The sequence below is a fragment of the Monodelphis domestica genome, chromosome 5, assembly GCF_027887165.1.
Source record: "Monodelphis domestica isolate mMonDom1 chromosome 5, mMonDom1.pri, whole genome shotgun sequence".
NCBI lineage: Eukaryota > Metazoa > Chordata > Mammalia > Didelphimorphia > Didelphidae > Monodelphis > Monodelphis domestica.
In genome coordinates this window covers 320,772,373-320,787,296 of record NC_077231.1, presented here as the reverse complement: position 1 = coordinate 320,787,296, position 14,924 = coordinate 320,772,373, and the positions used below count along the sequence as shown (strand labels likewise).

The 14,924-nt window shown below is 45.7% G+C and overlaps 1 protein-coding gene across 2 annotated transcripts in view; it reads right to left on the bottom strand.

The window, feature by feature from the left end:
• The window catches only part of DGKB (diacylglycerol kinase beta), a 643,039-nt gene extending 628,982 nt beyond the window's left edge, over positions 1-14,057 (bottom strand). For both annotated transcript variants that reach the window (XM_056800573.1, XM_056800574.1), the window contains exon 1: positions 13,768-14,057. The gene's annotated coding sequence lies outside the window, so the exon portion shown is untranslated. The remainder of the gene's footprint in view (positions 1-13,767) is intronic.
• Between the last annotated feature and the right edge of the window lie 867 nt (positions 14,058-14,924).

Sequence of the window (14,924 nt, the reverse complement as noted above, 5' to 3'; positions counted from 1 at the left end):
TGCTTCAAGAATGTCATAGGAATAAATATAGAAAATAACAATTAAAATCTTGATTCCAATTCTATTACTTATCTTGTTCAATTAGCCACTGCCAAGAAGTTAATCGAAAAGAAAAGATAAAAACAAAAAGGCAAGAAAATGCTGTACATGAAATGTGTGCTTCAACATGGCATATTCTCTATGGGATTGTTTTCCACAAAAATAATACTCAAGAAGGAAACAAGGTAGGGCTAATTATGCTCTGCAGAGATTGGTTATGTGGCACAATGGATAGAGCACTGGACTCAATTAGATCAGCGGCCAAATCCTGCCTCAGGCACTTTCTTATTGTCTATGATTGTGGGCAAGTCCTTTAACCCTGTAAAAATCTCATTTGTAAAATAATAATACCCACAGGGCTGTTGTGAGGATTAAATGGGTGTTTTGTAAATTATAAAATGCTATTTAAATGCTAGCTGTTGTTATTAGGTCAGATAACAGAGTTATCTGGCTTGAGCCACCTCAGACATCCTCTAGTTCACATTCTTCTCCAATTCCTGCCAAATGGCATCCAGCCTTCAGCTTTCCATTCCCGTTCTTCGCTTTCATTGAGTTTCATGAGCTTTCATCCTTCTCAAAGAATAGTCAAATCAGAGTTGGGAAGGCCCACAGAAACCATCTAAGTTAGGCTGCTTTTTGACAACAGCTCCCTCTCTACGTTCCCAATACATCCCCACCTTCCTCAGGACAACTTCAAGGGAAAGGAAGGGGTCAGCCAAGGGAGAGTTTGGTTCTTCTGTTCCTCAGCCACAGCTCTGTTCAATAGTCTTCATTTCTCTCATTTATAAAAGTTTGAAGGCAAATGAGAGGGAAAGATGCAATTCAAACAATTGTTAGAAAATGGTGAGGGCTTCGGAAATCCCTTATGGTTTTCATTCATTTGATTTTCCCAAAGTCTATTACTATCGTCATTAAGAGTTGGCCATCCACTGAATCGTGAAAGAAGAAATGGATGGCCTAAAGTCTGGGCAGCTTAACTCATGGAAATAGGCTGGTCCCATGTGTTTTCTTATAGAATAATAGTGAGAAGCTTCACAATGATGTATAGGTCATATTTGAATGTTAAATGTACTGAGGGAACAGGTTGTTCATTAATAAGCCAAAGCATCCACCTCTTCCCATTGCTTAACAATTTCTATTTGCCAAAAAGCCGCCTGGACTGCAGTCCCTTCTCTTCTCACAGTTTACCCCCAAACTAATGAAAATGATGAATAATTGTAGAGAAATGTATATTTTCAGACTATTTTACATATATTATATCACCCGACTCCATGAAGCAGAGGACTATCTGTATTATAATTAGAGATAAAGAAATGACTTCAGAAGGCTGCATGATTTGCCTGCGGTCAAACAGTTAACAAGTTTTCAGAGCCATGGCTAAAAGTCAGGTCTTTGTGATCACAGATCAGGAGAGCTATAGCTCTTTCCAGGTCCCTTCAGCAGAGTTCTACAGCCAAAGCCTTCCGTGGTCCCATTCTCAGCCCTGATTTATTGGCAGAACTAAGCCTTCTACATGTCCTTTGACCAATAGCTACCCAGCCCAGTTTCTTGTTGTCAGCAAGGATTGACCATCTCCATGAGTCATTACTTCATGCTTGGATTCAATCTCGCTGACTGTTTTATGATAATTACAGATTTTAAAGGGCTGGTCATCACTGCTACCATCATCATAGCAACAGACTTTTGTCCTCTCTTAATAAACACTCAGAGTCATAGCACAGGCTCAGACAATTTCAAGGCTGCTGAGATCTCACTCAATAGCTCCCGTTTACTCCAAGATGAAATGATCTCTCCAAAATCACTCTGGTGCTAAGTAGGAGAAACTTGCTATGAAGGGAAGTCTCTGGATTCCTAGCCTGGTAGTCTTTACAGTGCAGCCCATGAATGAGAGACATTAATTACACTTAACCTTTCTGATCCTCTTCATATCCATCTATCAAAGGAGATATTAGGACATGCCTTGTTTAGATCCCTTAACCATCTGTCAAGGCTATGACCAGGAAATTCTCAGGTGAAGAAATCAAAACTATACAGCCACATAAAAAATCCAAATTACTATTAGAGAGATGCAAATTAAAACAACTCTAAGGTACCACCTCCCACAATGCTTAATGTAACAAAGAAAGTAATGGTAAATATTAGAGGGATGTGGAAAAATCAAGCCACTAATACACTGTTGGTGGACCTGTTAACTGAAACAGTCATTCTGGAGGGCAATTGTGAACCATGCCCAAAGGGTCATAAAACTCTGCATACCAATTGACCCAGAAATACCACTCTTAGGTCTCTATCTGAAAGAGCTGAAAGATAGGGGGAAAGAACCTGCTTGTACAGAAGTATTTAGCAATTCTTTGTGGTAACAAAGAACTAGAAACTGAGGAATGGCTGACCAAGTTGTGGTAAATGATTATAATGCAAAGCTATCATGTCATAAGAAATGATGAACAAGAAGATCACCAAAAAGCCAGGAAAGAGTTACATAAAGGTATGCAAATTGAAGTGAGCAGAACCAAGAGAACGTTGTACAACAGAAAATGTGATGGTCAGCAATGCAAGGATCTAGGACCCGCCTGAGGCACTCAGGATGAAACAGGCTATCTACTGCTCCAGAAGGAACAGACAGAGTTTCAATAGAGACTGAAGTTGCCATTCTTCCCTTTATTTCCTCCATGGATTTTTATCTAGCGTAAATGAGACGTGTCTTCTTTACATGGCCTGCGTGACAACATGTACTGTACAATAACACATGTATACCGTATATGGCTTGCTATTGGGGGGAAAGATGGGCAGGAGGAAGGCAGGGAGAGAACATGGACTTCAAAAGGTCAGAAAATGATAGTTGAAAATGGTGTTAATGTTTAAACTGGGATTTTTTTTAATTTCAAAAAGAACCAATTTTGAAGGTTGTTACAGGGATTTCTTAAAATACAGCATGTCTCAAAAATCTTTTCCCTCTCCGTTTCCCTCACTTTCTCAGGGCTCTCAGTACACCCTCAGGCTAGGCATCGGAGAGAAGGTCTTGATCTGGGTTCCTAGAACTCATTTGCACCCAGGAGTGCACTCTGCCACAGGATCAGAGAACGCTGACTCACTCAGAGCCCATGGGGGCTTCACCTGGGCTTAGTGGTAGAGAAATTTCAACATGCCAATTTGGAAACATGTTCTAGATATACACGTGTATATCTACACATACATGTTTACATACATGTATGTGCCTGTGTGACTGCATAGAGAGAGGCAGAGCCTGGACAGCATTGGGGGCCTCTGGGTAGTGTTTCTTCTTCACGAGAATCAGCACAAACTTGCCATTTGGGGAAACGGTGGCCCCCTCGCTGCTTCTATGCGCTGGCAGGTCCTTGCAATGATAACGGCTAATTACCTCATTAACCATTTCAGTCTTTGCCTCTCAGAATCCTTTTTCTGCCCCATTTTCACCTCGCTTCTTCTTCATGTGAGGCAGGTGTTAGCCCGGTCACCTAACAGCTCGTCCCTGGGTCCCCGGGAGGGAGGGAGGGACTAGGCGGACTCGGACACCGTCCGCTTAGCATCCCTCAGGATGTCTCTAGAGCTCCCGTCTGCCCCAACCACACTCGCCTCCTTCCAGCCTTCCTATTCCTTGATCGAATATTCTCGGGAAGAATAGAACGTGCTTGAATTACTGTATACAAGCTTGGGCAGCTCTACGCAGCAGGCAGGCATTGGGGATGCATGAAGAAATCCCCGCCTTAACCCAAAGCTTGTCCTCTGGGGGAGAGACGGAGGCAGACCAGATTCACGCAGAGACGTAACAGAAAATACAAACAAGGAGGAGACAATTACTCAGACCTGGAAAGCTGCGGGAAGGACGCCTGTGGTAGGTGGGGACTGAGTCACACTCCACAAGAAGGAAGTAGGGGTTCAGACAGGGCAGGAAGAGGATGATTCCCCAGACCTGAGCACGGCATCCATTGCCAGGGAATCAGAAGAGGCCACGGTGGCTTTGACTGCTGGTTTGGGACCAGCATCCGGTGTGAAAGGATCCAGCAAGATAAGGAAACGCTCACTTGCACCACACGGACTCATTTATTCACGGATGACCCTAGATCGGTCTGTAGTGCGCCTGTTGTTAAGCTCACCACTGACACAAAACCAAGCAAGTTCTGCCCTCAAGAAGCTTCCATTCTACGGAAGAAAATCCAATCATGCAGCTCAAATTTCCAAAAAAGATGAAGTCAACTCGACGTTATTTCAGGACGCACTTTGAGTGCGTTTAATTGTAAAGTTTAATCGTAAAGAAACGTTTTCTTTACTTTGCACCGAGTTCATCACATTCAGCTGGATGGCAGAGAGGAGAGGGTTTGAGGTTTGAAGAAGAGCTAAGTTCGAATCTAGCCTCAAACCATGGGAGTTACGTAACCCTGGGAAAGTCACCTAACCCATCTCTGCCTCTGTTTCCTCATCTACAAAATGCTAAACAATAACAGCATAATCCACAGCAGCAGCATCAGGATTAATTAAGATTACACATCTATGTAGACAGATATTTTCCAAAGTTTATGGAAAACCTTGGAACATCCTCACTTCTCTGAGCTATTGTTAGTCATTTCATTACTAATCCTAGAGCATATTAGGTCCATGTGCAGGTTGGGGTAACACATAGCATATTAGGTAGCATGTGCAAAGGCTTGGAAGAACTAGTCCAAGGAACTGGAATCCTTTGCATCAACGAAGCCAGCTGACCCCAACCAACTGGAGTGACAGTGACTGGCAGCTACAAGGACTATCGGTCCACTTTTGTGGGAGGCATCAAATTCAGGCTCTCTATTCTGACCACTTTGGGGGCACCTAAAGGGCACAGTGGATGCAGTCATTCATCTTCCTGAATTCAAACCTTTCTTCAGACACTTATTACCTAGGCGACCCTGGACAAGTCACTTAACCCTGTTTGCCTTAGTTTCCTCATATGTAAAAGGAGATGGAAAAGGAAATAGAAACCCACGCCAATAGCTTTGGACAAAAATCCCAACTAGAGTCATGAAGAGTCAGAGAGTACTGAAAGGACTGAACAAGGACAACAACCACAAATGACACAAGGAAGAAAGCTGGGATGCAAACCTTCCCCACACAGCCTCTGGCTTCTCCTTTAACCAATAACACACTGTTTCCAGTCCACTTACCACCCTTTGCCTCATTTTCATCTAGATGCTTTCCAGCTTCTTCTGCTCCTTCCTTTCCAAATTCCTAGTGAATGAGCAAGGCTGGAGGGTTCTGTTTTCATGGGATCTCTCAGTTATATATGGTCCCTTCTTTCCACGCCAAAGAACTTTGCCCTCATCACCTCTCACCTGGCTTAATACATAATTGCCTAATTGGTCTTCCTGCCTCAACTCTCCTTCTTCTCTAATACATCCTCTGTGGCACCCCTCAATTGAAATTCCTAACACATGGACCTGATCATTTCACCTCCTACTTAGTTATTTCCAATGGCTTCCTACTGTCTGTTAGATAAAATACAAACTCCTGAGCCTGGCATTTCAACTGCTTCCCTGTGGACATCCCACTTACATATTCAGACTTTGGTCATATTTCTTGCCTTTATGCCACCTTCAAGCCAACATGACAGTCCTACGGTTCCTTCCCCAGGCATGATTTTCCATCATCATTATCTCTGCTTGTGGACACATTGTCTTCTCTCTTTTCACCCAGGTAGCTTCCTTTGTAGGCTCAGCTCAGGTACACCTTCCACAGGTGTGGCCCTCTGGCCCTCTCAGCTTTTGGCCCCCTCTCTGGAAATCACTTGGCATTTACTTATCTGGGTTTCTTTCATTTTTTTCCAATTAAAATGGCAGCCCCGTGAGGTCAGATACTTTTATTTGTCTGCATATTACTAGCACAAGACTCGACAACTCATGTGATCTTAATAAATGCTCCTCGAATAGAATCTTTAGACTGTGGAACATTGAGGGCAGGGGCCCCATGTTGTCCCCACCATGCCGCCCTCAGGGCTATGCAGAGTGAACTGACTGTTCTTTGTCCATTTCCAAAGAATCAGATTGAATCCAGGAAAAGTAAGCCTTCTCTAGATAGGAGGTTCTTATTCCACTGCTTGTCCACTCTCTCAGGAAAGCAATGGGCTGTCAATGGCATATACATGGGGCTAGAGACTCAGCTTCACTCATTCCGATGCTTCCAAATCCAGTTTCCTCCTCCTACTGTAACTCTAAGCCTCAATGTCCTCACAGGGGCGGCGAGCTGCTAAATGTGCTCAACTGTACCAATAAGAGGCATTTCCAACACTGGGAAGCCCTCATGTGCTAGGCTTTGGATTGGGCCATCCCTAAGGTTCCTTGGAACACTAACATTTTTTCATCTATAATGCAGTGTGGGTGTATTAGCACAGATCACTCACTACTCTGGGGATTAAAAATTAAACAAAAATGAAAACAAAACAAAACAAAAAACACAACAATGCTCTTGCCCTTCTCAGAACAAGTCAGCAGCCACAGCTGGGTTTAGGAAGTTATTTGTTTATCCACACATACACACATCTATCTACATGTAAATATGTATATGTATATATATATATATATTTGCATACCACCAATCTCAAAGAAGTAAGTCTATGTCTGATCTTTAAAAATAAAATGTAGATTTCAGAAGAAATGCCAGATCTTAAAACCTTAAAGTTGGAAGGGATCTCCCAGGTCATCTTGCCCAACTTGTATCTGAGGAAAAATGACTCCCCTCAATGTTATATCTGTCAAGTGATTCTACAAAGTCTTGTTTCAACACCTCTACTGAGGGAAAAACACGAGTCCTAGAGATGAGCTCTTTCACTTTGGGAGAGCTTGATAGGTTAGGATATTCTTTAGATCGTCTACATTTGCCTCTTGCCATTATCTACCTTCTCCTAGATTTATCCCTAGGGGCCAAGCTAATCCAAACTAATGTTTCTTCCATTGGAAGAAACCTTCCCTTGTATGAGGATTATTACATTGCATTAAGTCTTAAGAAAGCTAAACATCCAGTTCCCTTAGCTGTTCTGAATAAGTAATGATTTCAAAGTTCCCTCACCGTTGTCATCAGTTTTTTAACTGAGAAACCAAGACTGACCACTAACCACCATTCTTTTTTTTTTATCATTGTGCCATTTTGTTTTTTACTTTTTAAAAAGTTCATCTAATTAATTAATTTAATTAGAATTTTTCCCATTGTTACATGATTTACGTTCTTTTCCTCCCCTTGTTCCCCCCACCTCCCATAGCTAAGGAGCAATTCCACTGAGTTTTCCATGTGTCATTGATCAAGACCTATTTCCATATTATTGATATTTGCACTCGGGTGATTACTTAGAGCCTACATCCCTAGTCATATGCCCATTAAACCATGTAATCAAGCAATTGTTTTTCTTCTGTGTTTCTACTCCCACAGTTTTTCCTCTGGATGTGGATAGCATCTTTCTCATGAGTCCCTCAAAATTTTCCTGGATCATTGCATTACTGCTAGTAGAGAAGTCCACTATATTCGATTGTATCACAGTGCATCAGTTTCTATGTACAATGTTCTCCTGGGTCTGCTCCTTTCACTCTGCATCAGTTCCTGGAAGTTCACATGGAATCCCTCCAGTTCATCACTCCTTTCAGCACAATAGTATTCCATCACCAACAGATACCACAATGTGTTCAGCCATTCCCCAATTGAAGGGCATCCCCTCGTTTTCCAATTTTTTGCCACCACAAAGAGCCCAGCTATGACTATTTTTGTACAAGCCTTTTTCCTTATTATCTCTTTGGGGTATAACCCCAGCAGTGGACTGACCACTATTCTTGAGATGCAGTTTAAACAGGGAAGAATAAAAATCAGACATTACCTACCTTAAGCTGGGCTCTGTACTTATACTAATTCCAATTGAAATCCTGGTTTGGGGATTTGGGGCATTCCTCTGAAAGGAAGTACAGGGTCAGAGGTGGAAAAGATATACTTTTATAGCATCTAACCTAAGCCATACCAGAACAAGATTCTCCTTCTAACATCCTCAACAAGAGGTCATGTACTCTTTCATTGAAAAATTGCCTGTGAAAGAGAGCTGGCACCTCAATAGGCATGCTATTCTACTTCCTGGCCTCTCTAATTATTAAGAAAGGTTCTCTCTGCTGCTTCTACTCATTGGTTCAAGATGTGCCCTCTGGGGCCAACAGATGACAGATTCTTTCAGGTGATTAATAAAAGATATCATCCCTCCTACACTGACTTCAGATAGTCTATTGGGTAGATCTTAGCTCATTGACATATATAACAAGTAGGCTCCTAGACCTTGAGTCAGAAGACATCTCAGAGGTAGGTCATCTAGTCCAACCTCCTTTCTTTATAGATAAGGGAATTGGTAAGAGTTGAAGTGACTTGTCAGACATAACAAGATGAACAATGAATTTCACTTCATCAACTCACCCTGCCCCCCCAGAGGGACAGAGAAAATTTAGCTTGAGATTTAGACTCATTGCCTTTTACCTCTTTCATTTGAAGCTATCAGTATCTATTTCTTCTCCAAAGGGAAGGTCAACATGGACTGTGGATGGCCATGTTGGCTAGAATATCCTGGGTACCATTGCTTGATTGATTTCAGCTTTCCCCTGCCAAGCACAGAGTCTTTTCTGTACCTAGAGGGATTATAGGGGATGATTGTGCAAGAAGCCCAGCTACACACATCCACCCACCTTGCCTCTCTAGTCATCGATGGGCTTTCTTCCCATCTTATTTGATCTGTGAAGTCATTTATCCAGAGAGTATGAACAAAATTTGCTTCTATTTTATTCTCAGTGGTCAGTATCATTTTTTTTCAAGTTCTACTTAGCTTGTGATGGTGACTGTTTTTCTTAGTATTTTGTTCTTTTAGGTATTTTTTCACATGTTGTGAACTCCTCCTCAGATTTGGAGAAGCCCAGCTGCCCACCTCTGGATCTGGGACAAGGACATCCTTTCTTTTTATCTTTCTAGCTATGATGAACTTCATACCCCTTGATTCCCAGACTGCTCCCATCTTGTTGGCTATCTTTGCTGCTCCATATCTTACCATCTTCAGGCTGGTTTATTCACCATGAGTAGGAAGGATCCAGTAAAGAATCCAGGTAGCATTTGCACTAAAAGTGTGACTTCTCCTCCCCCATCATTAATCTCCTGCTGCTATCAATAGGAATGGGTGAATAGCCCTAACAGAGAAGCAGGTGTTCCCATTCCATCACATACTCAGAAAATATAAAACATTCTACTCTCAACACTTTAAGTTATATCCATCTGAATTATGCTTCCAGTTCCCTTTCTAAGCACCAGATATACAGAGAAAGCCAAGGTCAGAAGGCCTGAGGGGAAAAAGAAGGAAAAAGGGAAAGAAGGAGATTCTATAGCCAGGATGACAGATTAAAAGGCAGGAAAGGGCCCTGAGACATCAACCAGTTCAACATCCTCATTTTACAGATAAGGAAACTGAGACCCAGGATTACTGATTTAGAGCTGGAAGAGACTCCAGAGAACCTTTAAAACAGGGATTCTTAGCCCTTTGTAGGATGGGCTCTTCTGACAATCTGATGCCCTGAATGCTGACCTGACCATGTGGCTAACTGGGTGAACTCCTGTGGGTCGATCATCTCCTCTGTAGGAGAGTTGTTAATGTTTGCACAACAGGGATGTTATGGCATGAGAACCCTCATGAAAGTGCCCCAAAGATATGTTACATCTGGGATTCACCAGAATAATTTCTAGCAGGACACAACAACTCTTAAAGGCTGGGTACCAGAGGGGTTTTGTTCTATTGGAATGGGGAGCATACCCACAAGACTATTGGAAGTCACATATTCTTAATTAGCCATCCTACTTCCCATCTCTGCTATTATCCATCTTCTGCTAAGTAATTCATATTCCTAAATCCCAGGTAATGTCACTCCCATACTCAAGAGGTTTCCTTTGTTCCCCATCCCTCCTCTCTTTGACATTTAATTTTTTTTCACAGACTCTGACCCATATTTCTAGGCTGGGAATTATTGTATCTTAAACCCAGTCGGCCTTGTCCAGTCACTGACTTTAATTAGAGGAAGTGAATTCAAATTCTGCCTCTGTCACTTTCACCATGTATGATTTTAAACAAGTCTTTTAGCTTTTCCAGGCCTCTGTGAACTGCTTCAAGTGCTCTCCAATTTAATCAAATTAACCTCACTGTTCTTCAAAAGAGACACACCAGCTCCCATTTTGTGTCTTAACACAGACTTTCCCTCCATGTCTAGAATGCTCTCTCTACTTCACCTCTGCCTTTTTCAATTCCTCCTTTCCTCCATAGTTCAACTTAATTACTACTTCCCTTATGAGGAGGGATCTGGAATCTTCTAAGCTTTCTCTGTTTCTATATTAGGATTTACTTATTTATCCACGTTTCTCTCCAATACTGTAAGGTATTTGAGGGTAAGGAATGTTTTACTTGGTGTGTGTATGTGTTTTCCTAGTACCCAGAAAACAACAGTAATTTGGTAAATGCTTTTTCAACGACTAAATGGATAAAATGGCACATTCATAATATGCTGTAGTAAGAATATATGTAGAACTTAAACCTTTCATGTCATTTCTTCCCATTACACATATTTGAAGTAAGTAAAATTAGGAATAAGGGATCCAGAAGAGATCTCCATGCAGCTACTGTTCTTTCTTCCTAATCCCCTTAAAATGTAAAATCTATGTCCCAGGAATAGGAAGAACCCCTACCCAGGCATAGCCCCAGCAGGTCCTTCCCCAGGAAAGGAAGTTTTTAAAGGAAAAAGGCAATCAGAAAGAACCCTGGTTCCAGAGTCAGAAGATGTGAGTTTAAATCCCAGCTCTGCCCACCTCTGCCTAGATGACCTTGGGCAAGTTATTTCATCTCTCTAATTTCCTCTTCTGTAAGATGAAGAAATAAAACAGTGATCAGAAGGTCTCTTCCTGCCCTAAGTCTATGCTGCTCAGACAACCACAGCTGTGCTCTCAAACTAGGTTTCACAAGGCTTTTGTTGTGCCTCCTCACCCCCTCCCTCAACAAGTGACTTGCTTGGAAACACTTCTGAACTGATCCCCATCTGTCTTTCTCTGCCGTAGACCATCCCACCTCCAAGCAGTGGCCCCTGTCAGAGAATCAAGGCAATGAATTCACTGTTCAGTCCACCTGCTGCTGGCCTCTGTGCCATGCCCAGTCGTGAGCAGTAGCCCTTTATTCCTCTCTTAAACGCTGCAGCTACCCCTCTGTGTGTCACACCAGAATTACTGCGAGCCAGGGCATTCTTCCCAGGCTGCACAAATCATTTTCTCTCTGCTGAGACTCTCTCTAGCTTGAAAACAAACCAGGGAATCACCACCATCCAGCAGAAACATTGTTTACCCCAAAGATGCTGAAGCTTTGCAGCTGGATTCTGTGGCTGGGGAGCCAATATTTTTTCAAATGATCTATAGCAGGGTCTGAATGCCTTTGGACAACTGTTCTACACTTTGGGTTTTTAGTCAAGACAAATCCAAGCTGGACCTTTCCTCAAGATTCAGAAGCACCCGGAATTTGGCAAAAATACTTTTAGTTGCATTCTGGATTCATTGTTTCCTCCCCCACCCCCACCCCCCTCAAAGAAAGAGCCATGAGAAAAAGAGAAAGCTCATAGGTGAAGGTGCACAGTGGAGAATTGGAAGCCAAAGTACACAGGACAGAAAAGATGTTTTCTTTAGTAATGCATGATTTCAAAGTCGTCCTACCTTGTCTAAAACTACCTCCTGTCTTTCAGGACTCCCTTAGCCTTCAGAGATTCTTTTCAAACTGTGTCATCAAAAGCCCCAAATACCACCTAAAAATGCCACCCCTTCCACTCTGCTCTGAGAGTGCCTAATTGGGTGTATTATAGAATTTCAGTGGGTGGAAAAGAGCAGAAAAAATTCCCCCAACTCGTTCACCTGCACAGTGTGCTCTCACCGGCTCCTCCTTGTTCCATGCAGTCTGTGTTCCCCAAGCTTTTCAGGGATTCTCTTTTCTGCCTTCCTGCCTGCCTCCTGCATTAGGAAGACAGAGCAGTGGGAAAGAGGACTTGAAGAGAGCTTCTGAAGAGATTGACTTTGCTCCCTTCCACCTTCCCACACGACTTTTCTCCTCTTTCTACTGCTAGCACTCCCTCCTTCCTTCCTTCCTTCCTTCCTTCCTTCCTTCCTTCCTTCCTTCCTTCCTTCCTTCCTTCCTTCCTTCCTTCCTTCCTTCCTTCCTTCCTTCCTTCCTTCCTTCCTTCCTTCCTTCCTTCCTTCCTTCCTTCCTTCCTTCCTCCCTTCCTCCTTCCCTCCCTCCCTCCCTCCCTCCCTTCCTCCCTTCCTTCCTTCCTTCCTTCCTTCCTTCCTTCCTTCCTTCCTTCCTTCCTTCCTTCCTTCCTTCCTTCCTTCCTTCCTTCCTTCCTTCCTTCCTTCCTTCCTTCCTTCCTTCCTTCCTTCCTTCCTTCCTTCCTTCCTTCCTTCCTTCCTTTTTCTTTCTTTCTGTCTCAAAAGGTCCATCTCCTTCCCTAGTCTTACTTCCTCAGGATGGGCCCAGAGCCGGGAATAGAGGATTTGTCTGAGTCTCAGTTTCCCAACCCAGTCTCTATCCGTAATCTGAAAGCACATAATGTTCACAAGTGGCCAAGAATCTGAGGCAAAAAACTGGGCTGGGAAAGCCTTAGATCAGTGTCGTGAACAGTAGCTGAGGCTGTGGCAAAGGGCAGAGGACACGCTCCCACCTTCCCCTCCCCTTCGGAGGGCCGGGAGGTCCTTTTCCGTACCCATCAGGGTGGGTCGCGGCACACAATCCTGACTCTCCGTTACTTGGCTGAATGAACGCGGAAGGCGACTGTCAAGGGCCCTGCTCTCTGGGGTCTCTCCCGATCTCCCAGCCAGGGTTGCCAACCACTCTCCGCGGGATCTCCGCGGGAGAAGACCACCAGCTTGCCGGCTTGTGGGTTCTTTGGTAACTTTCACAAGCCCTCCGGGCAAGTGTCGGCGGGCGCAGCCTCGGGGCTGTCCTAGTGCCCGCTTCCAGGGGAGGGCAGAGAGCCCGGGCTGACGGCGGGGGCTCCCCAGTCTCTAGGTCAGCTATGGGCCTTTGAATCTCCGGGGATTTGGAGAACTAAAGTGGCTGCCCCAAACGCCCACTTTCTCCCAACTTTCTCCGAAGCCCCCTCTGCCCGGCAGCCCCAGGCTAGCCCAAGATCGGCCTCGGGATGAGCCCAGCTCACTGCAGTGTGATGCAAGCACCGGCACTACCCCGGCACTCCTGGAGTCGGGGCGAGCCGGGTCCTCCAGAAGAGCACTCGGGCCCAGCGGGCAGGGGGACCCCAGCCGAGCCCAGTTCCCCAGGGCTTGGGGTGCGAGGTTGCTGCCACTAGCTGCTCCCCCGCCCCTCTACGCCCCCACATCCCAGGAGTAGGGCTCCCCCAGCTAGCTCCCGGAGCCCCTCAAAGGCTGAGCGCCGCCCGGGAGTGCACTTGGGGCTCCCGCCGCCCGCCAGCTGCCCCTCAGCCGCTCTGGGCATTGCCCCCTGCCCGGAGGTGGGACTGCGGGAGGGCGGCGGGATTGGAGGCTGCTGGCTTCTCTGCCGTCCCCGGTTTCCGCACTCGCGGCCATCGCAGGCTCCCTCACCACCCGGGAGACGGCGAGAGGTACCCGGGAGGTGGGCAGGGGTGGCTGCGGACGCAGATCGAGCCCAAGCCGGGGGAGAAACGAGGAATGTAGCTGTACCTGTTGGCCCTGGCTCGGAGGCTTCTGGTGCCTGGTGGCGTCCTCTGTGACAGAGCCGAGATGGAGAGCCTGAGAGATGCGCGGATGCTGGAGGTGCGCGCGTGTGCGTGTGTGTGTGCCCGCCTGCGTGTGTGTGTGTGTGTGTGTGTGCGCGTGTGAGCCTGTGCGCCCGCGGCGGCGGCGCGGGGGAAGGGAGCCAGCAAGGGAGAGAAGGGAAGGAGGGAGGGAGGGAGGGAGGGAGAAGGGCAGCGGCTGCTGCTGCTGCTGCTGCTGCTGATGCCGCTGCACACGACCCTGCCCAGCTCTGGCGGCCTCAGCCTCTGCCTGGAGGGCCAGGGAAGATGAGGCAGGCAGGAATAGCGATGACACAGCCGACTCAGCTCTTTATCCTCCTTGGCTCAGCGGAAGGCTCAGCTCAGGAGGCCTCAGCGTGGAATAGCCCAAAGTTTCCAGGTTCTTCCCCCTCCATGAATAGCTTTTCTCCAGCCTCCAGGCAGGTGCTTTTTTCTCCCTCCTTTCTGTCCTTCTTCCTGGGCTCTTTGCTCAGCCCTGTTCCAGCCGGGCAGGGGCCTGGGCCACTGGGTCATCATTGGAGAACCGAAGGGTCTTGAGAGGCCACTTTGTCCAAACCTTCTCCTTTTTCAGATGGATAGACTGAGGTCAGAAGAGACAGAGTAGCCCATTGGAGCTCTCCCTTCCTTCAGTGGCCAAGACTAGATCTGAACCTGAGACCTTAATTCCCAAGCCTTCCATCTTCAGTGAAAGGCAAAAGGAAATGATCCCGGCAGCAGGAAGGACAGAACACCCATGGCTAAGGCTAGTCCTTTCCCCAAAATGGAGGGCTGGTCTCAGTGACTCGGATCTCTTCCACCTATAGACCAATGGACTGGAAGTGCCTTTAGACAGGCCCCAGCACCACCAAAGGGGCCATCTAGTCCTCCCACCTCATTCTTTTAGATGAGGAAACTGAGGTCCTAAACAAAAAGCGGCTCATCAGTTTATCTCACGAATTCCAGGAGCAGAAGGTTAGCAGGGGTTTTGGTCCTGTGCTATCAGTAGGTGCTTGGATTGCCTCACCCCTGCTCTCAGATTTCTCTCCCAGAGACAGTCACAGATTTAGAGCTCTCCAGGACTTTGGAAGCCCCTGTGACCAGCCC